Source organism: Heterodontus francisci, chromosome 2 (assembly GCF_036365525.1).
Source record: "Heterodontus francisci isolate sHetFra1 chromosome 2, sHetFra1.hap1, whole genome shotgun sequence".
Taxonomy (NCBI): Eukaryota; Metazoa; Chordata; class Chondrichthyes; order Heterodontiformes; family Heterodontidae; genus Heterodontus; species Heterodontus francisci.
Genome location: NC_090372.1, coordinates 180,314,290 through 180,339,822, shown reverse-complemented (window position 1 = coordinate 180,339,822; position 25,533 = coordinate 180,314,290). Strand labels below are relative to the sequence as shown.

Here is a 25,533-nt window from a genome sequence, read left to right as displayed (position 1 = left end):
CTGTTGATAGAGACATGGAAAATGAAAATTTATATCCAAATTATGTACCTTTTTGTCCAATGAACATTCATAGTTTGACAGCCCTCAAACAGAACTTTATCTAATCTCATTTCAAGGGACTTTCTTTACCTCACAATCAATTGTCCCTCTTCCCAAGGCTATTGATCTTTAATGTCAACAAGTGAATTGGTTGCTTTTACACCAAGTTAAACAAACTCAATTCCTTCAAAGCAGTATAAATGTTACTAACCTTTAGGAAGTACAGCAAGTAGATGAGCGTCGATATCTTTTGTTTTCTTGGCAATTTCTTTGTCTTCGAAAGAAAACTCCTTCTGGAAACTAAAATGAAAACAAGAGTCTTTTTTGGTAGTATACCGTCACATTTTGGATCGACCCTCTGTGCCACCAAAAATTGGATTGCAAACTCATGACATCCAAAAGGAAACTATTCCAGTATCATAAGTGAGTTTGTCAATGAGCAGGTGAGACACACAGATCGTTGAGATCCCAAGTTCAACTCCTGTCCTGTACTGCATTATTTCATCTCAACAGATAGGGATGTTATAATTGGCCTCAGCACTCCTGGATGAAGGAAAAGAAAACTGAGCTCAGACTTCCACTTCAACCAACTAGTAACTCTTGCTGAAAGTAATGTGTTGCCATTGCAGAAGGTAGTGCCAATACTGGTTGCAATGCCCTTCATGATTAAATAGCCTGACAATTGTTGTCAAGGATTTTGTACTCGTGGAACTGTACCCAGTGAGAAGTCAACATCTTCAAGATATTGGATAATAATGGTGAGAAAAAAATACTTTTACTGATGCCAATATGATACTTTTTTGTTGCAAACAACAGAAGCACTGTATACATGAGCTAAATCTGGTCAATATTCTGGCTGGTAGGAGCATCTTTTGGTATGTTTAGGTAATTCCAATTGCAGTAATAAATAAATGTACTGATACACAGAAATGATTAAAGGTACAAATGCAGAATATGTTTGAAAAAAATTACATGAAAATACAAATATAACAAAATTAATTTCATTTGATTATTTGATACTAAAGGTCAATGGGACAATTTTACTTCATGAGCTAAATTGTTCTGGAAGTTAGCAACATATCAGATACTAATAACAGTAGTAATATGTTATTGGCACACACTGAAGTGAATACATTACAGTCACTACTCAAGTTGATAAAGCCAATTGTGCATGTTTTTAAAAAAGGGAGTAATTTAAAATGGTCATTAACCTCTTTCACAAGACCTATTTAAGTACTTTTCGAGAGACCTTTACTGGCTGTTACTTCCTTGCCAAAGAATCAGCAAGTCCCCTTTCAATACTGCAAATCAACATTCATTGCCCTTATTAATGACGCAAGAAATTACTCTTAATAAGCTAATCAATGGGGTAGATAAGAGATGAGAACCTAAACACTCATAAGATCATAAGAACTAGGAGCAGGAGTAGGCCGTCCAGCCCCTCGAGCCTGCTCCGCCATTCAATAAGATCATGGCTGATCTTTTCGTGGACTCAGATCTACTTACCCGCGCTCTCACCGTATCCCTTAATTCCTTTATTGTTCAAAAAGATATCTACCTTAGCTTTAAAAACGTTTACTGAAGAAGCGTCAACTACTTCACTGGGCAAGGAATTCCATAGATTAACAACCCTCTGGGTGAAGAAGTTCCTTCTTAATTCAGTCCTAAATCTGCTCCCTCTAATCTTGAGGCTATGCCCTCTTGTCCGAGCTTCACCTGCCATTGGAAACATCCTCTCTACTTGTATCTTATCTATTCCCTTCATAATTTTGTATGTTTCTATAAGATCCCCCCTCATTCTTCTGAACTCCAATGAATATAATCCCAATCTACTCAGTCTCTCCTCATAAGCTAACCCCCTCAACTCCGGAATCAACCTAGTGAACCTCCTCTGCACCCTCTCCAGTGCCAGTACATCCTTTCTCAAGTAAGGAGACCAAAACTGCACACAGTACTCCAGGTGCGGCCTCACCAGTACCTTATACAGCTGCAACATAACCTCTCTGCTTTTAAACTCAATCCCTTTAGCAATGAAGGACAAAATTCCATTTGCCTTCCTAATTACTTGCTGTACCTGCAGACCAACCTTCTGCGATTCATGCACAAGGACACCTAGGTCCCTCTGCACAGCAGCATGCTGCAACTTTTTACCATTCAAGTAATAATCCTTTTTACTGTTACTCCTACCAAAATGAATGACTTCACATTTATTAACATTGTATTCCATCTGCCAGACCTTTGCCCACTCACTCAATGTATCTATGTTCCTCTGCAAAGTTTCACAGTCTGCCACTCATCTTAGTGTCATCTGCAAACTTTGACACCCTACACGTGGTCCCCAACCCCAAATCATCTGTATAAATTGTAAATAATTGCGGTCCCAACACCGATCCCTGAGGCACACCACTAGTGACTGATTGCCAACCAGAATAGCACTCATTTATCCCCACTCTCTGCTTCCTGTTAGTCAACCAATCCTCTATCCATGCTAATACTTTACCCCCAACGCCATGCCTCCTTATCTTATGCAGCAGCCTCTTGTGCGGCACCTTGTCGAAGGCCTTTTGGAAATCCAGGTACACCACATCCACTGGGTCCCCATTGTCCACCTAGCTCGTAATGTCATCATAGAATTCCAAAAGATTTGTCAAGCATGACCTGCCCTTCATGAACCCATGCTGCGTCTGCCCAACGGGACAATTTCTATCGAGATGCCCTGCTATTTCTTCCTTGATAATAGACTCAAGCATCTTCCCCACTACAGAGGTTAAGCTAACCGGTCTATAATTCCCCATCTTTTGTCTACCTCCCTTTTTAAACAGTGGTGTCACATCTGCTGTTTTCCAATCTGCTGGGACTACCCCAGAGTCCAACGAATTTTGGAAAATTACCGCCAGTGCACCTGCTATTTCTCCCGCCATCTCTTTTAGTACCCTGGGATGCATTCCATCAGGGCCAGGAGACTTATCAATCCTTAGCTCCATTAGCTTGCCCAACACTACCTCTTCCGTAATAATGATTGTTTCAAGGTCCTCACCTACGTTTGTCTCTTTGTCAATTACTGGCATGTTATTAATGTCCTCCACTGTGAAGACTGATACAAAATACCTGTTCAATGCCTCGGCCATTTCATCATATCCCATAACTAAATTCCCCTTCTCATCCTCTAAAGGACCAACGTTTACTTTAGCCACTCTTTTTCGTTTTATATATTTATAGAAACTTTTGCTATCTGTCTTTATATTCTGTGCTAGTTTTTTCTCATGTTCTATCTTACTTTTCTTTATAGCTCTTTTTGTGGCTTTCTGTTGACTTTTAAAGTTTTCCCAACCTTCTAGTTTCATGCTGTTTTTGGCCACTTTGTATGCCTTCTCTTTCAATTTGATAGCCTCCCTTATTTCCTTAGACACCCATGGCAGATTACCCCTTTTCTTCCAGTCCTTCCTTTTCACTGGAATATACTTTTGCTGAGCACTTTGAAAAATTGCTTTGAAAGTCCTCCACTGCTCGTCAACTGTCCCACCATAAAATCTTTGTTTCCAGTCTACTTTAGCCAAGTCCTCCCTCATTCTATTGTAGTCCCCCTTGTTCAAGCGCAGGACCCTGGTATTGGATTTTATCTTCACACTCTCCATCTGTATTTTAAATTCAACCATACTGTGATCACTCCTTCCAAGAGGATCCCTAACTATGAGGTCATTAATTATTCCTGTCTCATTACACAGGCCTAGATCTAGGATAGCTTGCTCCATAGTCGGTTCCATTACATACTGTTCAAGAAAACTATCACGGATACACTCAACGAACCCCTCCTCAAGGCTACCTTGACTGAGCTGGTTCGACCAATCTACATGTAGATTAAAATCCCCCATGATAATTGCCGTACCATTTTTACAGGCATTAGTTATTTCTTTGTTTACTGCCCGCCCCAATGTGATGTTATTATTTGGTGGCCTATAGACTACGCCTATCAATGACTTTTTCTTCTTAGAATTTCTAATTTCCACCCAAATGGATTCAACCTCATTCTCCATAGAACCTATATCATCTCTCAGCACCGCCCTGATGTCGTCCTTGAATATCAGAGCTACACCACCTCCCTTACCTTCCTGTCTGTCCTTCCGAATAGTCTGGTACCCCTGGATATTTAACTCCCAGTCGTGACCAATCTGTAACCATGTCTCCGTAATGGCTACCAAATCATATTCATTCACAATGATTTGTGCCGTTAACTCATCAACCTTGTTACGAATGCTACAAGCATTCAGGTAAAGTGCCTTTATGCTAGCTTTCTTCTTTCTTCTTTTGGGCCTCCTTATCTCGAGAGACAATGGATACGCGCCTGGAGGTGGTCAGTGGTTTGTGAAGCAGCGCCTGGAGTGGCTATAAAGGCCAATTCTGGAGTGACAGGCTCTTCCACAGGTGCTGCAGAGAAATTTGTTTGTTGGGGCTGTTGCACAGTTGGCTCTCCCCTTGCGCCTCTGTCTTTTTTCCTGCCAACTACTAAGTCTCTTCGACTCGCCACAATTTAGCCCTGTCTTTATGGCTGCCCACCAGCTCTGGCGAATGCTGGCAACTGACTCCCACGACTTGTGATCAATGTCACACGATTTCATGTCGCGTTTGCAGACGTCTTTATAACGGAGACATGGACGGCCGGTGGGTCTGATACCAGTGGCGAGCTCGCTGTACAATGTGTCTTTGGGGATCCTGCCATCTTCCATGCGGCTCACATGGCCAAGCCATCTCAAGCGCCGCTGACTCAGTCGTGTGTATAAGCTGGGGGTGTTGGCCGCTTCAAGGACTTCTGTGTTGGAGATATAGTCCTGCCACCTGATGCCAAGTATTCTCCGAAGGCAGCGAAGATGGAATGAATTGAGACGTCGCTCTTGGCTGGCATACGTTGTCCAGGCCTCGCTGCCGTAGAGCAAGGTACTGAGGACACAGGCCTGATACACTCGGACTTTTGTGTTCCGTGTCAGTGCGCCATTTTCCCACACTCTCTTGGCCAGTCTGAACATAGCAGTGGAAGCCTTACCCATGCGCTTGTTGATTTCTGCATCTAGAGACAGGTTACTGGTGATAGTTGAGCCTAGGTAGGTGAACTCTTGAACCACTTCCAGAGCGTGGTCGCCAATATTGATGGATGGAGCATTTCTGACATCCTGCCCCATGATGTTCGTTTTCTTGAGGCTGATGGTTAGGCCAAATTCATTGCAGGCAGACGCAAACTTGTCGATGAGACTCTGCAGGCATTCTTCAGTGTGAGATGTTAAAGCAGCATCGTCAGCAAAGAGGAGTTCTCTGATGAGGACTTTCCGTACTTTGGACTTCGCTCTTAGACGGGCAAGGTTGAACAACCTGCCCCCTGATCTTGTGTGGAGGAAAATTCCTTCTTCAGAGGATTTGAACGCATGTGAAAGCAGCAGGGAGAAGAAAATCCCAAAAAGTGTGGGTGCGAGAACACAGCCCTGTTTCACACCACTCAGGATAGGAAAGGGCTCTGATGAGGAGCCACCATGTTGAATTGTGCCTTTCATATTGTCATGGAATGAGGTGATAATACTTAGTAGCTTTGGTGGACATCCGATCTTTTCTAGTAGTCTGAAGAGACCACGTCTGCTGACGAGGTCAAAGGCTTTGGTGAGATCAATGAAAGCAATGTAGAGGGGCATCTGTTGTTCACGGCATTTCTCCTGTATCTGACGAAGGGAGAACAGCATGTCAATAGTCGATCTCTCTGCACGAAAGCCACACTGTGCCTCAGGGTAGACGCGCTCGGCCAGCTTCTGGAGCCTGTTCAGAGCGACTCGAGCAAAGACTTTCCCCACTATGCTGAGCAGGGAGATTCCACGGTAGTTGTTGCAGTCACCGCGGTCACCTTTGTTTTTATAGAGGGTGATGATGTTGGCATCGCGCATGTCCTGGGGTACTGCTCCCTCGTCCCAGCACAGGCATAGCAGTTCATGTAGTGCTGAGAGTATAGCAGGCTTGGCACTCTTGATTATTTCAGGGGTAATGCTGTCCTTCCCAGGGGCTTTTCCGCTGGCTAGGGAATCAATGGCATCACTGAGTTCCGATTTGGTTGGCTGTATGTCCAGCTCATCCATGACTGGTAGAGGCTGGGCTGCATTGAGGGCAGTCTCAGTGACAGCATTCTCCCTGGAGTACAGTTCTAGGTAGTGCTCAACCCAGCGGTCCATCTGTTTGCGTTGGTCAGTGATTATGTCCCCCGATTTAGATTTGAGGGGGGTGATCTTCTTGATGGTTGGCCCAAGAGCTCTCTTCATGCCATCATACATTCCTCTGATGTTTCCGGTGTCTGAGGCCAGCTGAATATGACTGCATAGGTGTTGCCAGTAGTCGTTTGCGCAACGCCTAGCTGTTCTTTGTGCAGTACTTCTGGCTGCTTTAAGTGCTGCGGATGTTAAAACGCTGGGGGCTTTCTTGTAGTTCAAAAGTGCAATGCGCTTAGCGGCTATGACAGGTTCCAGCTCTTCATTATGAGATTGAAACCAGTCTGCATTTCTCTTCGCACTTTTGCCGTAGGTGGTCAAAGCTGACTCATAGATGGCGTCTCTGATGTGGGCCCACTTGGTCTCAGCATCCCCTGTGGGAGTGTTTTGAAGGGCTGTTACAAGTGAATTTAGAAATTTTTGTAACAGCTGTGGGTGAGAAATTCTGCTCGTGTTGATGCGCGGGTGGCCCTTCTGCTTGGAATGATGCAACTTCTTTGGTCTGAGTCTAACCTTGCTGCACACCAGGGAGTGGTCGGTGTCGCAGTCCGCACTGTGGAAGCTGCGTGTGATTTGAACACTGTTTAAGGCGGCTCGCCTTGTGACAATGAGGTCTAGCTGGTGCCAACGACGTGATCTTGGGTGCCTCCATGAAACCTGGTGACAGGGTTTAGTGTGAAAGAACGAGTTGGTGATGCAGAGGTTATGATAGGTACACAACTCAAGCAGTCTCTGCCCGTTCTCATTCATCCTTCCAACGCCATAGCGCCCAAGGCAGGAGGGCCATGAGTCATGGTCGGCCCCAACCCTGGCATTAAAGTCCCCCAGCAGGAATAGGTGTTCGGTGTTGGGGATGCTGCTAATGATGTTATGGAGTTGTTCATAGAACTGGTCTTTAGCTTCAGGTGCGGAACAGAGTGTTGGAGCATAGATGCTGAGTAGGTGTACTGGACCAGAGGTGCACTCCTTTGGACCCCACCAGAAAGGCCGAGAGGGGGGTTTTGACGACTGGGCAACTCTCAACCTCCATAAATTTGCCCAGGCATGCTCCATGGAGAGGTCACTCCATAGTTGCCTCACAGCGACTGAAACAACACGGAAGGCAGCAGTTACGGGTTATAAGTCCAGATAAATTGGCGTAGAAACTGGGCGCCACGGGTTGCCTTTGTCGGTGGGAGAGGTCATTGCACCTCACTGGACAGCTACCGCCCGCCTCAAACCGGGCAGCCCCCGGTCAATAAGGTTCTGTCCCGCCACAGTCTGCCTGCTTCAATGGGTGCTTGGAGCTCAGGGTCATTGCCCGAAAGGTGGACTGATACACCGCACCAAACAACATGAAAAAAGGAAAGAAGGTACCAGCCCTTCGCTTTGCAAGCTGGAACGTCAGAACTATGTGTCCTGGCCTGTCGGAAGACCTTACACAAATCAACGATTCTCGGAAGACCGCCATCATTAACAACGAGCTCAGTAGACTCAATGTGGACATTGCAGCACTTCAGGAGACTCGCCTCCCCGCGAGTGGCTCTCTAGCAGAGCAAGACTACACCTTCTTCTGGCAGGGCAGGGATCCTGAAGAACCAAGACAGCATGGAGTGGGCTTCGCCATCAGAAACTCCTTGCTCAGCATGATAGAGCCTCCCTCAAATGGCTCGGAACGCATACTGTCCATCCGACTGCTCACCACCTCTGGTCCAGTACACCTAGCTTTCTTACCCTCATGATTTCCAACATCTCTAATAATAACTCCTGAGTTATCCTTCCTTTCTGCTTCTTTCATAGTCTGCCTTGAACTTAAACCCTCCTGCACACATGTTAACCTGCTGCTTACCTTTTTATTTACCATCATACTCCCTGTCATTTTCCCTTTCTCTTCACCACCCCCCACCACCCCCCCACCCCCCCGAGTCACTAGTTTAAAGTCCTAGAGACCACCCTATTTATCCGTTTCGCTAGAACACTGGTTCCAGATCGGTTCAGGTGGAGACCGTCCCATCGGTACAGATCCCCCGGGTTCCAAAACTGATGCCAATGCCCCATGAAATGGAACCCCTCTTTCCCACTCCACTCCCTTAGCCACGTGTTTATTTCCCTAATATTCTCATCCCTAAGCCAATTTGCACGTGGCTCGGGCAGTAGTCCGGAGATTATGACCCTCGAGGACCTGTTCCTCAATTTCGTTCCTAGTGCTTTATAATCCCCAAACAGGTCTCCATCCTAGCCTTGCCTATGTTGTTAGTCCCAACTTGGACCACAACAACAGGATCCTCCCCCTCCTGCTCCAATATCCTTTCAAGCCAGTCAGAGATGTCCTGCACCCTGGCACCGGGAAGGCAACACACCATGCGGGACTCCCGATCCGGCTTGCAAAGGATACTATCTATCCCCCTAATTATAGAATCCCCTATAACTACCACTTCTCTTTTTGCTCCCCCCTCTTGAATGGCCTTCTGCACCATGGTGCCATGGTCAGTTGGCTCATCCTCCCCGCAGCCCTTTTCCTCATCCACACAGGGAGCAAGTATCTCGTACCTGTTGGATAAGGTCAAAGGCTGAGGCTCCTCCACTCCTGAACTCAGGATCCCCCTACCTGCCTCACTTGCAATCACACCCTGTTGTCCCTGATCACCAACTGAATTTGAATTACTTAATCTACCAGGTGTGACTGCCTCCTGAAACAAAACGTCCAGGTAACTTTCCCCCTCCCGGATGTGCCGCAGTGTTTGAAGCTCAGATTCCAGATCATCAACTCTGAGCCGGAGTTCTTCCAGCAACCAACACTTGTTGGTTACACTGTACAACTAGCTTATGATTTCCCTATATTACAACAGTGACTACACTTCAAAAGTACTTGGTTGACTGTGAAACACTTGGAACCTCCTGATGACATGAAAGGCTGTATATAAATACAAGTCCTTTCCTTTTCTTTAAAAGGAATAGGCTCTTCCCTCAACTTCTTCTTTCCATGAACATATCACAAACTCCCATAACTTTTTGCACCGTGATGATCTGATACTTGGAACTATCTTTGAATCCATTCCAATGCTCTTGCTTCATAATCAAAACTGGAGTATATGCCACAAGTGATCTCAATGTGTTACTATGTTGGTATCGTTCCTTGGAGTCCATGCAAGTACATACAGGAAACTAAGTTTGCTCCTGCAATCACTGTGACAAGAAGAACTTTCAGTCTTCGGTGTAGTTGATCAAAAATTATGTTTGAGACGTTAAATCACTAATCTGTCAAAAATAGCTCAGTTTACCACAGAGAGGCACCTAAAGCCAGTGATGTGTAAAATAGGAGGTCCTTTATGCTTTATGTGTCCAGGATGACCACATAGTGTGGAGAGTGTCTGTGACGTCTTGCATTTGAAGTCAAGATTTCTGAGTTTGAGAAGCAGTTGATGCTCTGACACATGGCTGAAGGATTCTTGCATTCCAGGACGTGTGCATAATGTAGGCAGAGTGAGTTAGAGGATAAGGAAGTTGGTGACCGCTCATTGGAGTAGGAGGAGGAAACTGGAGGCAGTGCAGGAATCTGGAGACTGTTGGATTGGTTAATTGTGACATAGCAACTCAGAGTAAAACAGCCACAAGCAAAGCCATGGCACCATAGTGCAAGTAGTTGCCAAAAGGGAGAAAAGAGCAGAAATTATAGGAAACTACAGTCAAAAGAACAGATGTATTTTTACAGCAGGAATTGAGAGTGCAGCATGGTGTGTAGCCTCTTGAGTATCAGGGTAATGGAAATCATGGAGTAGGTACAAAAGCCAGAAGTCATGATTCTTCTTTAAATCATTAATAAAGGAACATAATTGAGTTTGGAGAAAGATTAAATATTAAGGAGTTGGGGATAGTTTCAGGAGTAGTCTTAGTGTCACACACTAGGCAGTATAAAAATACAGGTACAGCCGTGCTATGGTTATGATATCGGATTAGCAACCCAGAGGTCATGAGTTCAAAGTTGTGCAATTAAGTTTAATAAAGCTGAGACCAGAATAGAAATAAGCTTTGAAAGCTGCTGTTCGGTCAAAATAAAAACAGCTGGTTCCCTAATGTCCTTCAGGGAACAGAATCTGCTATACCTACTTATTCTGGTCCACACCATGTAACTAAACTTAATGCCTTCTGAAGTGCGTACCAACTTCTCAGAGCAATTGGAACAAATAATAAAAGCAGCTTCGCCAACTTCATCCATATTCTGAGAACAAATATGAAAGTAAGATAATGGTATTAAATACATGGCAGGAGAAGTTGCGACATTGTGAACAGATTTGCAACAGGCGTGGCTTACAAAAGATCTGGTAGGTTTCAGCTCAACAGGGCTGGCTCTAATGACCTTGCCTGGAGTGAGAAGGGTTAGGAAATACCTAGGAAATAGCAATCATAACATTAGTAGGTTCGATATATAAACTGATGAACAATCACAGATTAAAAAAAAACTGGGAGGGAGAAAGGAAATGGGTGACCAAAAGGCAGAGAAAGAGCAGGAAGGCAGCGCAGGTGTCCCCTGCGGTCATCTCCCTCCAAAACAGGTATACCGTTTTGGATACTGATGGGGGAGATGGCTCACCAGGGGAAGGCAGCAGTAGCCAGGTTCATGGCACCGTGGCTGGCTCTGCTGTTCAGAAGGGCGGGAAAAAGAGTGGTAGGGCTATAGTCATAGGGGATTCGATTGTAAGGGGAGTAGATAGGCGGTTCTGCGGTCGAAAACGAGACTCCCGAATGGTATGTTGCCTCCCAGGTGCACGGGTCAGGGATGTCTTCGATTGGCTGCAGAACATTCTGAAGGGGGAGGGTGAACAGCCAGTTGTTGTTGTGCACATAGGCACCAATGATATAGGTAAAAAACGGGATGAGGTCCTACAAGCAGAATTTAGGGAGTTAGGAGCCAAGTTAAAAAGTAGGACCTCAGAGGTAGTAATCTCAGGATTGCTACCAGTGCCACGTGATAGTCAGAGTAGAAATGAAAGAATAGTCAGGATGAATGCGTGGCTTGAGAGATGGTGCAGGAGGGAGGGGTTCAGATTTTTGAGACATTGGGACCGGTTCTGGGGGAGGTGGGACTATTACAAATTGGACGGTCTACACCTGGGCCGGACTGGAACCAATGTCCTTGGGGGTGCTTTTGCTAACGCTGTTGGGGAGGGTTTAAACTAATGTGGCAGGGGGATGGGAACCAAATGAGGAGGTCAGTGGACAGTAAGGAGGTAGTAACTAAAGCCTGTAAGGAACAAGATAATGAAGTCAGCGTGACTAAGGGGAAGAGTAGGCAGGGAGCAGATGATGAACACAAAGGGACTGGTGGTCTGAGATGCATTTGTTTTAATGCAAGAAGTGTAATAGGTAAGGCAGATGAACTTAGGGCTTGGATTAGTACCTGGGAGTATGATGTTATTGCTATTACTGAGACTTGGTTGAGAGAAGGGTACGATTGGCAACTAAATATCCCAGGATATCGATGCTTCAGGCGGGATAGAGAGGGAGGTAAAAGGGGTGGAGGAGTTGCATTACTGGTCAAAGAGGATATCACAGCTGTGCTGAAGGAGGGCACTATGGAGGACTCGAGCAGTGAGGCAATATGGGCAGAACTCAGAAATAGGAAGGGTGCGGTAACAATGTTGGGGCTGTACTACAGGCCTCCCAACAGCGAGCGTGAGATAGAGGTACAAATATGTAAACAGATTATGGAAAGATGTAGGAGCAACAGGGTGGTGGTGATAGGAGATTTTAATTTTCCCAACATTGACTGGGATTCACTTCGTGTTAGAGGTCGAGATGGAGCAGAATTTGTAAGGAGCATCCAGGAGGGTTTTCTAGAGCAGTATGTAAATAGTCCAACTCGGGAAGGGGCCATACTGGACCTGGTGTTGGGGAATGAGCCGGGCCAGGTGGTTGAAGTTTCAGTAGGGGACTACTTTGGTAATATTGATCACAATTCCGTAAGCTTTACAATACTCATGGACAAAGACGAGAGTGGTCCTAAAGGAAGAGTGCTAAATTGGGAAAAGGCCAACTATACCAAAATTCGGCAGGAGCTGGGGAATGTAGATTGGGAGCAGCTGTTTGAAGATAAATCCACATTTGATATGTGGGAGGCTTTTAAAGAGAGGTTGATTAGCGTGCAGGAGAGACATGTTCCTGTGAAAATGAGGGATAGAAATGGCAAGATTAGGGAACCATGGATGACAGGTGAAATTGTGAAACTAGCTAAGAGGAAAAAGGAAGCATACAGAAGGTCTAGGCGGCTGAAGAAAGACAAAGCTTAGGAAGAATATCGGGAATGTAGGACCAATCTGAAACGAGGAATTAAGAGGGCTAAAAGGGGTCATGAAATATCTTTAGCAAACAGGGTTAAGGAAAATCCCAAAGCCTTTTATTCATATATAAGGAGCAAGAGGGTAACTAGAGAAGGGATTGGCCCACTCAAGGACAAAGGAAGAAAGTTATGCGTGGAGTCAGAGAAAATGGGTGAGATTCTAAACGAGTACTTTGCATCGGTATTCACCGAGGAGAGGGACATGACGGATGTTGAGGTTAGGGACAGATGTTTGATTACTCTAGGTCAAGTCGGCATAAGGAGGGAGGAAGTGTTGGGTATTCTAAAAGGCATTAAGGTGGACAAGTCCCCAGGTCCGGATGGGATCTATCCCAGGTTACTGAGGGAAGTGAGAGAGGAAATAGCTGGGGCCTTAACAGATATCTTTGCAGCATCCTTAAACATGGGTGAGGTCCCGGAGGACTGGAGAATTGCTAATGTTGTCCCCTTGTTTCAGAAGGGTAGCAGGGATAATCCAGGTAATTATAGACCGGTGAGCCTGACGTCAGTGGTAGGGAAGCTGCTGGAGAAGATACTGAGGGATAGGATCTATTCCCATTTGGAAGAAAATGGGCTTATCAGTGATAGGCAACATGGTTTTGTGCAGGGAAGGTCATGTCTTACCAACTTAATAGAATTCTTTGAGGAAGTGACAAAGTTGATTGATGAGGGAAGGGCTGTCGATGTCATATACATGGACTTCAGTAAGGCGTTTGATAAGCTTCCCCATGGTACGCTGATGGAGAAAGTGAAGTCGCATGGGGTCAGGGTGTAATAGCTAGATGGATAAAGAACTGGCTGGGCAACAGGAGACAGAGGAGTAGCAGTGGAAGGGAGTTTCTCAAAATGGAGACGTGTGACCAGTGGTGTTCCACAGGGATCTGTGCTGGGACCACTGTTGTTTGTGATATACATAAATGATTTGGAGGAAAGTATAGGTGGTCTGATTAGCAAGTTTGCAGATGACACTAAGATTGGTGGAGTAGCAGATAGTGAAGGGGACCGTCAGAGAATACAGCAGAATATAGATAGATTGGAGAATTGGGCAGAGAAATGGCAGATGGAGTTCAATCCGGGCAAATGCGAGGTGATGCATTTTGGAAGATCCAATTCAAGAGTGAACTATACAATAAATGGAAAAGTCCTGGGGAAAATTGATGTACAGAGAGATTTGGGTGTTCAGGTCCATTGTTCCCTGAAGGTGGCAACGCAGGTCAATAGAGTGGTCAAGAAGGCATACGGCATGCTTTCCTTCATCGGACGGGGTATTGAGTACAAGGGTTGGCAGGTCATGTTACAGTTGTATAAGACTTTGGTTCGGCCACATTTGGAATACTGCGTGCAGTTCTTTTCGCCACATTACCAAAAGGATGTGGATGCTTTGAAGAGGGTGCAGAGGAGGTTCACCAGGATGTTGCCTGGTATGGAGGGCGCTAGCTATGAAGAGAGTTTGAGTAGATTAGGATTATTTTCATTAGAAAGACGGAGGTTGAGGGGGGACCTGATTGAGGTGTACAAAATCATGAGAGGTATAGACAGGGTGGATAGCAAGAAGCTTTTTCCCCAGAGTGGGGGATTCAATTACTAGGGGTCACGAGTTCAAAGTGAGAGGGGAAAAGTTTAGGGGGGATATGTGTGGCAAGTTCTTTACGCAGAGGGTGGTGGGTGCCTGGAACGCGTTGCCAGCGGAGGTGGTTGACGCGGGCACGATAGCGTCTTTTAAGATGTATCTAGACAGATACATGAATGGGCAGGAAGCAAAGAGATACAGACCCTTAGAAAATCGGCGACAGGTTTAGATAGAGTATCTGGATCGGCGCAGGCTTGGAGGGCCGAAGGGCCTGTTCCTGTGCTGTAATTTTCTTTGTTCTTTGTTCAATTAGATAAGATAGGGAACTTGTCCAAATAAATCAGAAAAGAAAACTTGGCAGATCAGACAGTACACGAATATGGGAAATGTTCAAACAGCAGAAAATAAAGTATAGTCTAGATGGTACTGCAACAAAAGCCAGAGTCCTCTGATAAGCAAGAATATTAAAATTGAAATGAGCCTCAAAAAAGATACATCTTTTGCAGTACAATTGAACATCAAGGGTATCAAAAATACAGAGGGCAATCAAAAAAGTAAGAAAGACCCAAAAGACATTATGAAGAAAGTCTGGCAAGTAACAAAGGATCAATCACTGCAGAGATTCTACATTCTTATGTAGTTCGCATGGTAGGGGATGTAGTCATTCACACCCCATTCCACAAACTTCTGCCATTTGAAGTGCATTATAAAGGTAGAACGGAAAATTTGCAGAATTAAGTAAAGTCACAATCACCTTACTTACAAGAAGACCTTGATCTAGTGGCCAATGTCATTCAATAACCATGCCACCAGCCAGAAGAATTTCAACTCGAAGCAGATTCTGACAGGCACTGTGAGAAATGATCCTATCTGCAGGCGTAGAGGAATGCATGCTCAGCTCATCGTCAACATCTGCTGACAGGGCCAGTATATATGGAGTTTTGTCGACAGGATCAGCGCAAAGGGAGGAAAATCATATACCAACCCTGATGTCCAGGTAAAGGGAAAGCCATCCTGTTTCTACATAGATAAGCTTCCTATCCTACTGTAGCTCCAGGAAAGCTCATGATTATCGAATGATGCAAACTGTTTCAGCTCAATCTGATTTGCAGAATAGTCCTCGAGTCACCTGTGGATAGATTTTTCCACTTAAAAGAATGGACAGCAAGGCCATTGAGTTGTCCACTTCCAGCAAGTGAAAGGCCAAAATATTTATGGTTCTGGGCAACAAAGTTCCTTCCATATAGTATTCTGATATATAAATGAAGTCTTCTTTCTCTGCTTAGCAATGTGATGGACTGAGGTATGAGCCGTGCAAATGCAGACTGTCTTTACTTTGCTTATACGGCCAACACATGGTCTAAAATTTCAATTGCTTGAAGAGCCATATGGAGTGTACACTTCCCTTAGATCCACTTGCACAGCAGTTGGCCCAAGGGTATCTCCTAGAAGAAAATTGTCTGTCCACATGAAGCAGATTTTGAAGATTCTTTGCAGGGAGACCACAGCTTGAGCAAATTTAACTCAGAGGATCATAATAATAGCTGCCATAAGCTCCAATATGTACACAGCAAATGGTAATGATCTGGAATAAAAACAAGAAATGCTGGAAATACAACACAGCCTGCGCAGGCTCAGAAGCATTGGATTTCACCTCCATCGCTGGATTCACCCAGGTGCAGGGCATCATTGATTGCACCCATGTGGTCATCAGGGCACCCAGCAACCGGCCAGTGAGATCCATCAACAGGAAGGGGCTCCACTCCCTCAATGTCCAACTGGTCTGCGACCACATCAAGAGCTTCCTCCATGTATGCGCTCGCTTTCCTGGCAGCTGCCATGACTCCTTGTTCTTCTGCCAGTCCAGGCTGCCTCAGATCTTCACTCCATCCTCCAAAGTGCGTGGATGGATCCAAGGGGACAAGGAAAATCCCTTGAAGAGATGGCTACAGTTCTCTCTACGGGAGCTCCAGAGGCAATACAATCAATGCCACCTGCTCACTAGGACAACTATTGGGCAGGCCATTGGGCTTCTGAAGATGCAATTCCGGTGCCAGACCAGTTGAGTGGCACCCTCCAATACCCTCCTGCAAGGGTCTCTGTCATCTGCTTTGTGGTCTGCTGTGCTCTCCATAATATGGCCCTCCAGAAAAGTGCGGGCTTTGAGGATAACGCTGAACAGAGAGGTGCACCTGTTACATGCCAAGGTAGCCTCTTCCTGCCACCTTCAGTGAAGAGGATCTTCCTCCTCTCCGTCACAGACTCCAGCATTAGATCCAGGTGAGCATCAATGAAGCGAGTGTCTGCCCTGCCCCTAGTGCCAGGCCTCCAGCTCCCTGTGACATCTCTCTTCCCTCTGGTGAAGTGGAAGGTTTTGGCACAAAATGCAGATCTCTCCCTCAGGAGAGCCAGCAGCCTCAGTGATGGCTGCCCTGGGGAGTCTAAATGAGCCCCACACTTGATTTGACCCACCTCCATTCCCAGTCTCACTGGCCCAATTAAGGCCTTGCCCATTTGAAAATCTGAATGAGTTTCCCACCAGGGGCAGGTTTGAGACTCAAAACCAGACCTGGCTCCAGTTTCCTAACTCAGTAATGAAAATCCAGCCCTATGACATTTAAAACACTGGGATGCTACTTTGTGAATTGAGAAGCTATATTTTTGACTGGTACCACAAGTTCTGCTCCCATCCTCTATCACTGGATTTCCCAAGTATCTTAGGTATTAACTAATTTGCAGGCTAGGCCTGCTGAAACAAAACAATTGTAGCACGAAGAGGCTTTGGATAACAGTTGATTTTGTGCCTCCAAAATGTGCAATTTGCCTGATTAAAAAATCTTGAAGATATGCCAAGGAGGAGAAGATTATTAATTTTTTTACTCTGTTTCCAGCCTAGCAACTGGCCAACTGCCAAGCAGGAAAGATGTGCTCCAGGTTAGTAGTCGGGAACCTCAAGGCAGTTGAGAAGATTGGTGGGGTTGTTGCAGGAGGGGAGATCAAAAGAGTGGCAGCAAGGAGGCAGGGTGGGAGAGATTGTGCAGTGACAGGGCAGGGAGTAGATATTTGATCACGGGATGAAAAGATCGTAGCAGGTCTGCTTGAAGGGCCGGGGGTACGGGGAGATGGGGAAAAAGCACTCCTGCCCCTCCTAGCCCAGAGGCACTCCTGGAAAAGCATTTACTCGCTGAATCTGGCTGCTCTGCCTCCCTCTAGCTGCCAGGTTTCCCAAGCACTGCTAAATTTAAATGAATGCCAAAATCTTAGCAATGCAGCCTCATTAACAAATTATGATCACTAAGCTAGAGTGGGTTAATCAGACGAGCCCAAACTTCTGTAGCTAAACAAGAAGTAGGCACGTTCACAGAACATTGGAATTGGGTGTCACATATTTACTAACTTAACAAACCCTCCCCATCCTCCACAGCCATACCCACCCCCTGCCCCCAAAATCTTGTTTGGGGGTGGGGGTAAAAATCCCCTCTATAATTTTCTAGTACTATAACCTAGTTCATTTGCAATGTCATTCGAATAACATGCAATGCATCTGATAGCACAATAGTTAAAACAATGGAGAGTTGCAGTCTTTTTCGTCTACAGACTGCTCACAGCAACAACAGATATAAAGTACGAAAGAACTCTGCAACTCCATTCCCTTTCTAATACTTTCTTTTATTTAAGAAAATGTCAACAGACAAAATGGGTTTTCAGTCACAGCAAATTTTACACCATGCGTGTCCATACATTTTAGTTTGGCCCAGATAGGTTCAGGGAACTACAGCCTTCTGGAGCCTCAATGTGGTGGCCTGCATGGTTTCTACCTCAGTGAGAACTGTATCCCGAGTCCAAGCACAGTAATACTGCACATAGATGCCCAACATGACAAAATCGTAAATCAATTTATAAAGAACACATTTGTGATTTTTTACACACATAACAGCATGCACAGGAAGTTGTTGATAGCTGGCATAGCAATACTCGTAGGCACATTCATCTGGAGTCAATTTTCAAGAACAATTTCCAGTTTTGGTGAGTCAGCCAGTACCAGGTGATTGGTGTCTGATATAAAACTTAATTACCTAGAACTTGATTTAAAGCTTAGAATGCAAAAAGACCAACGGACTACTGTGGACACCAGCAAGTTCACCAAAGAGGATACACACAGAACATTAAACTGATCATGGCTCCGAGGAGCCCAATAGGCTAATTTTAACTAGACTTTTGGGATCTCAGTCTAAAAGGATTGACTCCCAAGAAAATTGATTCTTGGCAGAGCAAGGTCTCCAGAATGAGATTCTTATCTTACAATCCCAGCTGGAATTGCATGTGAAAGCAGTTAGGAATGATTTGGCTCAGTTACAATGCCCCCTCCAGCTTGATAAATAGTCATTTGAGCAAGGTAGCAGAGGACAACTCGTGCCTCCGAAACCATTCCCCAGAAAGGAGTGAATGCCTTGAGAGAAAATTTACCAAAAGGAGTGAACAAAAACAATGCTGGTAAAATAAGTTATGCGGAACAGATTCTCGACTGTTCCTTTTATAAAAATGTAAACATTGTACCTTAAAGTTCTCTTTTGAAATAGTATTCCTCTTCCAAGTCCAACAGGATGTTCTGCCACCACTTCTGAAACAAAGAAAAATGCATCAAGTCTAATTCTTGCCTTCACTTCATTCCCTCAACATCCCTACTTTTTACCAATTGCACCAAGCATTCTTTGGCCAAGAGCCTACTTTGTGTATGCCAGTGCAAGCTTGAAGCCAAGCTTGGGATACAATTACGAGCCTCCCATTAAAAGCAGTGGCCAATGTTACTGAGTCAGCAGGAAGTTAGTTTCCCATTATTACTGTTTTACATCCTCCTCATCCTTCCCCTTACCTCATTTCCTGGCCCTTCCTTAATTTTATATTACATTTAAAGCCTTCATTTTCAATCAGTTTTCCTGTATGCATATTGTGGACTGCTTGGTTTGATATTAATTCCTCAGATACCACTCCAAATTACTTTAAATATTTTGTGTTGAGCATTCTATGTAGTTCAAATCGATGAAAGCGATGTTTCACTTGAATGGTGTTTTCACACCATTTAAAAGTGACGAATAAAACAGTGTCCTAATACAATGTAGAATTCAAAAAAGCTGAAAAACATCTGGAAGGTCACTGTTATTTTCAGACAGGCAATTCAATAAACTGTTTCCATACTCATTATGTTTGCATTGATGCAAAAGGGAATTCAAATTTAGTAGTCATACCTGTCATTGTAAGAATACAATTCTTAACTCAGGCCCAAAGTTCTTGATGAGAATACAATCTTTGACCATTAAGTGCTAAATTAACTGGTCTCTGCTACAGCAACAGTTGGGGTGTTATAACAAGCTCCCGCAGCCCCATGGTAGGGAAAGGAAAAGACTAATGTGTTGTCATTTCATTTTGCACCCATATGAAGGTAGTTTCTTGTGTATGCTTTTTACAAACATCATGTAAAAAAAAAAGTTGTGAATATGAAGAGAAGTGTTTTGTCTTCTATTTTAGTGAGGGGTTGACATTTTGTTTCCCAAGTTCAGAAATGGACACAATTTGTTTTGAGTGCTGGGGTTTCTTTGCCGCTTATTGAAATGCATCAAGGATTTTTGCCTCAATAATTAATGCCATAAGATACTTTGGAGCAGAAATCACAGGATAGCAGTCAGAGGTGAAAATGTTGTTGTATATTTTTTGTCTTTGTCTCCTCCTTGCATTATATTTGCAAGTAAGTGAAAAATTGGCTTTTTAAACAGACTTTTGTTCCTCATATTTTAGAATCAGGACTGGACTGTTTGAAAGCAAGATGGTGCTTACACTGTAATACAAAAGCAAAACACGAAGTGCTGGAATCTGAAATAAAAACAGAAAATGTTGGAAATACTTAAGTCTGACAGCATTTACAGAGAGAGAAACTGAATTCTGATGAAAGGTCACCAGACCTGAAATGTTAACTTTTTTTCTTTCCATAGATGCTGCTAGACCTGCTGGGTGCTTAAACTTATTGGGGAACCAGTAATTCAGCAACTGATTCCACAGTATTTGGTTCTGCATGTCTATTTTGCTATGATTGGCTAATGGGGCTTGTGTTTCTGTGAAGTGTATGAAGTCATGACCGTTCATTTCCCTTTTGCCAAGCTGAAACGCTCTACAGCAAAGGTTTCTATTTTGGCCTCATTGAGTCTGCCAACAAGAATAGTTCTCAGTGGTTCATACCATTTTTCATTATTTTTCTGGATCTGCGTCCAATAGAACGCTAAAAATGCAACCTAACTTTGATACATAAAATGTTGAAGCGTAAGAGCAGAGTTCTATCCTTGAATCACTTTGGAGAATCACTTCAGAGGAGAGGGTAGAGTGGTAGACATCAAGGCAGGATTTGACTGAAGTGTGGCAACAAGGAGCCCAAATAAAACACACAAATTGGAATTGGAGAGAAAACTCTCCAGTGGCTGGAGTCATACCTGGGATAAAAGAGGATGATTGGCCTACAACAATCTGATCATCCCAGCCCCATAACATCACTGCAGGAGTTCCTGAGGACAGTGTCCTCGGCCCAAATACCATCACCTGCTTCATCAACCTTCCCTCAATCATAAACCTAGAATTGGAGCTAATATTAAGTTCGATTTTAAAAGTCTTCAGATTTTGAAGCAGTCCATGCTGACTTACAGCAAGATCTGAACAACGTCCAGGCTTGGACTGATAAGTGGCATAACATTCATGCTACACAAGTGGCGACAAAAGAGAACCTAACCATTTCCCCATGACATTCAATGACATTACTAGCTCTGTGTCCCCCATCAAGTTGGGGCGATGTGGGGTGGTCACCATTGAGCAGGAAAAAAAACTGGAGAACCACCTAAATACAATCACTACGAGAGAAGGTCAGAGGCTACATATTTTGTGGTGAGTTGCTCGTGTCGTGATTCCCCAAAGTCTCTTCCCCTATAAAGCACAAGTCAGGAGTGTAATGGAGCAGCTACAACAATTGAGGGGTGATAGATATAGGACAGATGTTAGAGGTAATTTCTTTACAGATGGTTTCACAGGTCGGCGCAACATCGAGGGCCGAAGGGCCTGTACTGCGCTGTAATGTTCTATGTTCTAATGCTCAAGAACTTGATAATTCAGGATTCCTGCCCTCCACAGTCAAATAGCCCACTGACATTTACCATTTAAAACGAAAGATGGGTTGTGATGGGGAGAAGGATGAAGAGGAAGGGGAGGAAGAGGTGATTGGGCGAGGTAGGGGAGGGACGTTGGGCCAGCAAAGCCCTTGGAAAGAAAGCCTGAAGGGACCCCAAGGATAGAAGGCAAGAGGAGCCTAGGGAAAGGGCTACTGGGAAGAGAAGGAAGAGAGGAATAGCAGGAGAGGAGTGAGAGTGAAAACGAGTGTGAAAACATGTGGGAGAGAGCAAATGCAATAGAGACACAAGTGGGGTGAGAGCAGGGATGAGGTAGGGTTGCGAGATGGGGTGTGCGTGGGGGAGCACGAGTACGGAGAGACAGGTAAAGTCTGAAAATGTGGTGCACCTCATCTTACGAAAGGCATTTGAAAAAGTTTTGTTTGAAAGGCTACAATATAAGCTCAAAGCTGTGGAGATCCAGGTCCAAAAAAAAAAATGGATTTAGAAATTCAATGCAAAGTGGTTAAGTTTGCAATGATACTAAGTGTTAAAAATTCTTTGAACACTTTTTTGGAAAGAATCAGAAGCTTTAACAGTGGGTTGGATGTAGACTGAGATTGATGATTCCATTGAGGCATAATGATTGCTGTGCTCAAGGGTGTGGAAACTTGAACCTTCTGTGGAAAGCGGAGGCTAGGATAATGGTGAAATAAAGGAGAGGGTGGATGAGAGTAGTAGAGTTTGGTTTCTGGGCTTTCAAAAGTCAGTTGGCGACGTGCCATATAATAGATTTGCTTAGCAAAATTAAGGCCCATGGGATTAGGCATGGCAATGTAGATACAAAATTGATGTAGAAAGCAGAGAGTACCTGAGAGGTTTTTTTCTCCGACTGGAGGGAGGCAGTGATGTTCCCTGTAATACAGTATTAAGACTACTGCTCTTTGATATAAATGACCTAGACTTGGGAATACAGGGCAAAATTTCAAAGTTTACAGATGGCACAAAACTTGGAACTGTAGTAGATAACTTACAGACTTCAGGAGGGCATAGACTGGTGAAATGGAAAGACAAATGGCAGGTGAAATTTAACCAAGAACTATGAAGTGATGCATTTTGGAGGGGAAGAATGAGGAGAGGTAATATAAACTAAGTGGCACAATTTTTAAATGGGCTTCAGGGACAGTATGGTATATAAATCTTTGTAATAAAGTTGTGAAAGCAAGTGGGATCTTCGGTTTTACAGAGATATAAAGGGGTACAATAGCAAAGAAGTTGTGGTAAATCTTGGGCTTCAGCTGGAGTATTCTGTCCAACTCTGGGCACCACACTTTAGGAAGGATGTCGGTGCAGAGGAGATTTACTAGAATGGCACCGGGGGTATGAGGGATTTCAGTTTCACAGAGGAGCTGGAATTGTTCTTAAAGCAGACAAGGTTGAGAGATTTTGAGATGTTTCAAAATCATGAATGGTTTTGATACAATAATTAAGGAGAAACTTTCCAGTGACAGAAGGGCTGATAACCAGGGGATGCAGATGTAAGATAATTTGCAAAACAACCAGAGGGGAGATGAGTTTTTACACAGTGAGTTATGATCTGGAATGCACTGCCTGAAAGTGATGGAAGCATATTCAGTAATAAAAGCAAATCGGATATCTCTTTATTAAAAGAGATATAGATATAGGACAGATGTCAGAGGTAGTTTCTTTACACAGAGAGTAGTAGGGGCGTGGAACGCCCTGCCTGCAACAGTAGTAGACTCGCCAACTTTAAGGGCATTTAAGTGGTCATTGGATAGACATATGGATGAAAATGGAATAGTGTAGGTCAGATGGTTTCACAGGTCGGCGCAACATCGAGGGCTGAAGGGCCTGTACTGCGCTGTAATGTTCTATGTTCTTAAACTAAGAGAGACAATTGAATCTTTCAGCAACTTTAAACTGAAAATTGTCCAATTTGTCATTCTCTACATGTGAGCATAGATAGAGAGTCTGCAGGCTATTTGACTGTGGAGGGAATTACAGCCAAGCAGAAGTGGGTAGGAAAACAATGATAGATGAAATTCAATATGAATATGTGTAAAGTACTGCACATAGGATGAATAAATGGGCTACACACACAATCCTAAAACGATGCTGAGATAGTTTAGAATGAATTGGAAAGAGATCTAGTAGCCTTAGACTCGATACTCAAGTGTGTAATGACTACAAAGCAGTAATTAACAAAGCAAATAAAATTCTGAACTATACTGCCAAAAACATTAGAGTACAAGTCAAAAAAAAGTCATACTCAAGCTGTATATTGCTCTGGTCAGACTACACCATAGGTACTGTTCTTGTTACACAAGGGAGACCTTCAAGCCCTCCAGAGAAGAGCCACAGGATGATCACTAGTGTCAGAGGACGCAGTATAAGGAGAAACTGGGGAAACTGGGACTGCTCATAAATGAAAAGAGTAAACCTTACACAAAATTGAAAACAGCATGGAACAGAATTGGATAAGAAGCACAAACAGGCTCAAATTAACACAATACAAATCTGGACAGGTATCTCAAAGTTCTTATGCACACGTTTGTTTGATTGATTGACTGATCACTCAATCAGGAAATAGACTTCCCAGTGAATGCAAATTCCCTGAAACTGCTTTTAGAAACAATTGGATGCCATGATTGGTGCTGGCAGGGCTGGGGGTGGGGGAAGGGAGGAAACGTGGATGGGTGAAGGGAGGAAACGTGGATGGGTGGTGGTGTAGGACTTTTTCTAACCGAGATGGACCAAGTTCTCATCCTCATTTGTAATTATTGTGAATAATTTGTTGGAACCATATTGACATGTTATTCTGGATATTTTGGGAGCTCAGTTACACGGACTCAATGGGCTGAATGGCCTCCTTCTGTGCCGTTTGACTCGATGACATAAAACACATTACATACAAGTGCCTATGGAGTGTACAGGACTGATGCAAATTTAATTCTTCAAAAGAGGTATGTTTATTCATTACATGGCTAATACTCGTGAAACTACAATCCTTTGGGAACTCCGTAGACTTGAGCTCATAACCTGGCTGACATGTCGGTACCGTTCTGAGGGAATGTTGCACTTTTTTTCCAATGAGACATTAAATTGAGCCTTTGTCTACCCTCTCAGGTCAATGCAAAAGAACCCACGATACTACTACTAAGAAAAGCAGGAGAGTTCTCTGTCTCCTGGCCAACATTTAGCACTCAACCAATACCTAATACAGATGACATGGTCATTACCTCATTGCTGTGTGCAAATTGGCTGCCTTGTTTCTTTACATTGCACAGTGGCTATATTCCAAAAAGTACTTCATTGACTGCAAGATACTTTGGTATGTCCTGGGGTCATGGAGGGTGCTATCTAAATGCAAGTGTATTTTCTTTCTAATAGTTGTCAACTGTACTGGTATTACGTATCAATCTCAAAAACACATCTTTTAAAGAGGAACTTCTGATCTGAACAATCATGCACAGTTTTTAAATTTGGTAATGTACATTTTAAAAGTTCGGTTAAAAAGGTCAGGAAAGAAAGCCAATCCCTGTTGAGGTGATATCTATCTGTGTACATTAAGTCATATCTCTAGGCCAAAGGAGCTTTGTGATAACTTTTCATGCCGGTTTTCTGAAAAGTATAAAAGCTATTCATCACAACTATTTTATCTTCAGTTTCATTAGTTTAAACTTGCAAACTTAAATTTGTCTAAAATACTAACACAATCAATATTCAGGCAAAGTATTGAAAATACAGTAATATTTAATAAATTATTTTTGATCAACTATAGAAATGTGTTGAATGGGTTGTGTTGAATGGACAATGAGCCACTTCATAGTCGTCACAGTACACCTCAAGGGATATTCAATTGAACAGTCCATCGTTAAACGCAAATCATGTTTGAGTAATTAGACAGAGTTCTTTGACGAAGTAATCGAGAGGGCTGACAAAGGTAGTGTGGTTAATATTGTGGATATGGACTTTCAAATTTGACAAAGTATCGTATAATAGAGTTATTAGCAAAATTAAAGCCCATGAGATTAAAGACAGCATGAAAACAAAATAGGCTAAGGGACAGAAAACAGAGAGTAGAAGTGAACAGTTTTTCAGACTGGAGGAATATGTTACGACAGCAAGGAAAGTGATAACATTTATAAAATAACAAGAAATGCTGGAAATACTCAGCAGGTCTGGCAGCATCCGTGGAGACAGAAGCAG

General features: G+C 43.8%; 1 protein-coding gene across 4 annotated transcripts in view; it reads right to left on the bottom strand.

Moving 5' to 3' along the window:
• svila (supervillin a) overlaps positions 1-25,533 on the bottom strand; it is a 390,378-nt gene that overhangs the window by 212,000 nt on the left and 152,845 nt on the right. For 3 of the 4 annotated variants that reach the window (XM_068014338.1, XM_068014349.1, XM_068014358.1), the window contains exon 1: positions 251-285. The gene's annotated coding sequence lies outside the window, so the exon portion shown is untranslated. Of the gene's footprint in view, positions 1-250; positions 340-18,718; positions 18,780-25,533 lie in introns of those variants that run through there. The other variant, XM_068014363.1, reaches the window with a different exon arrangement.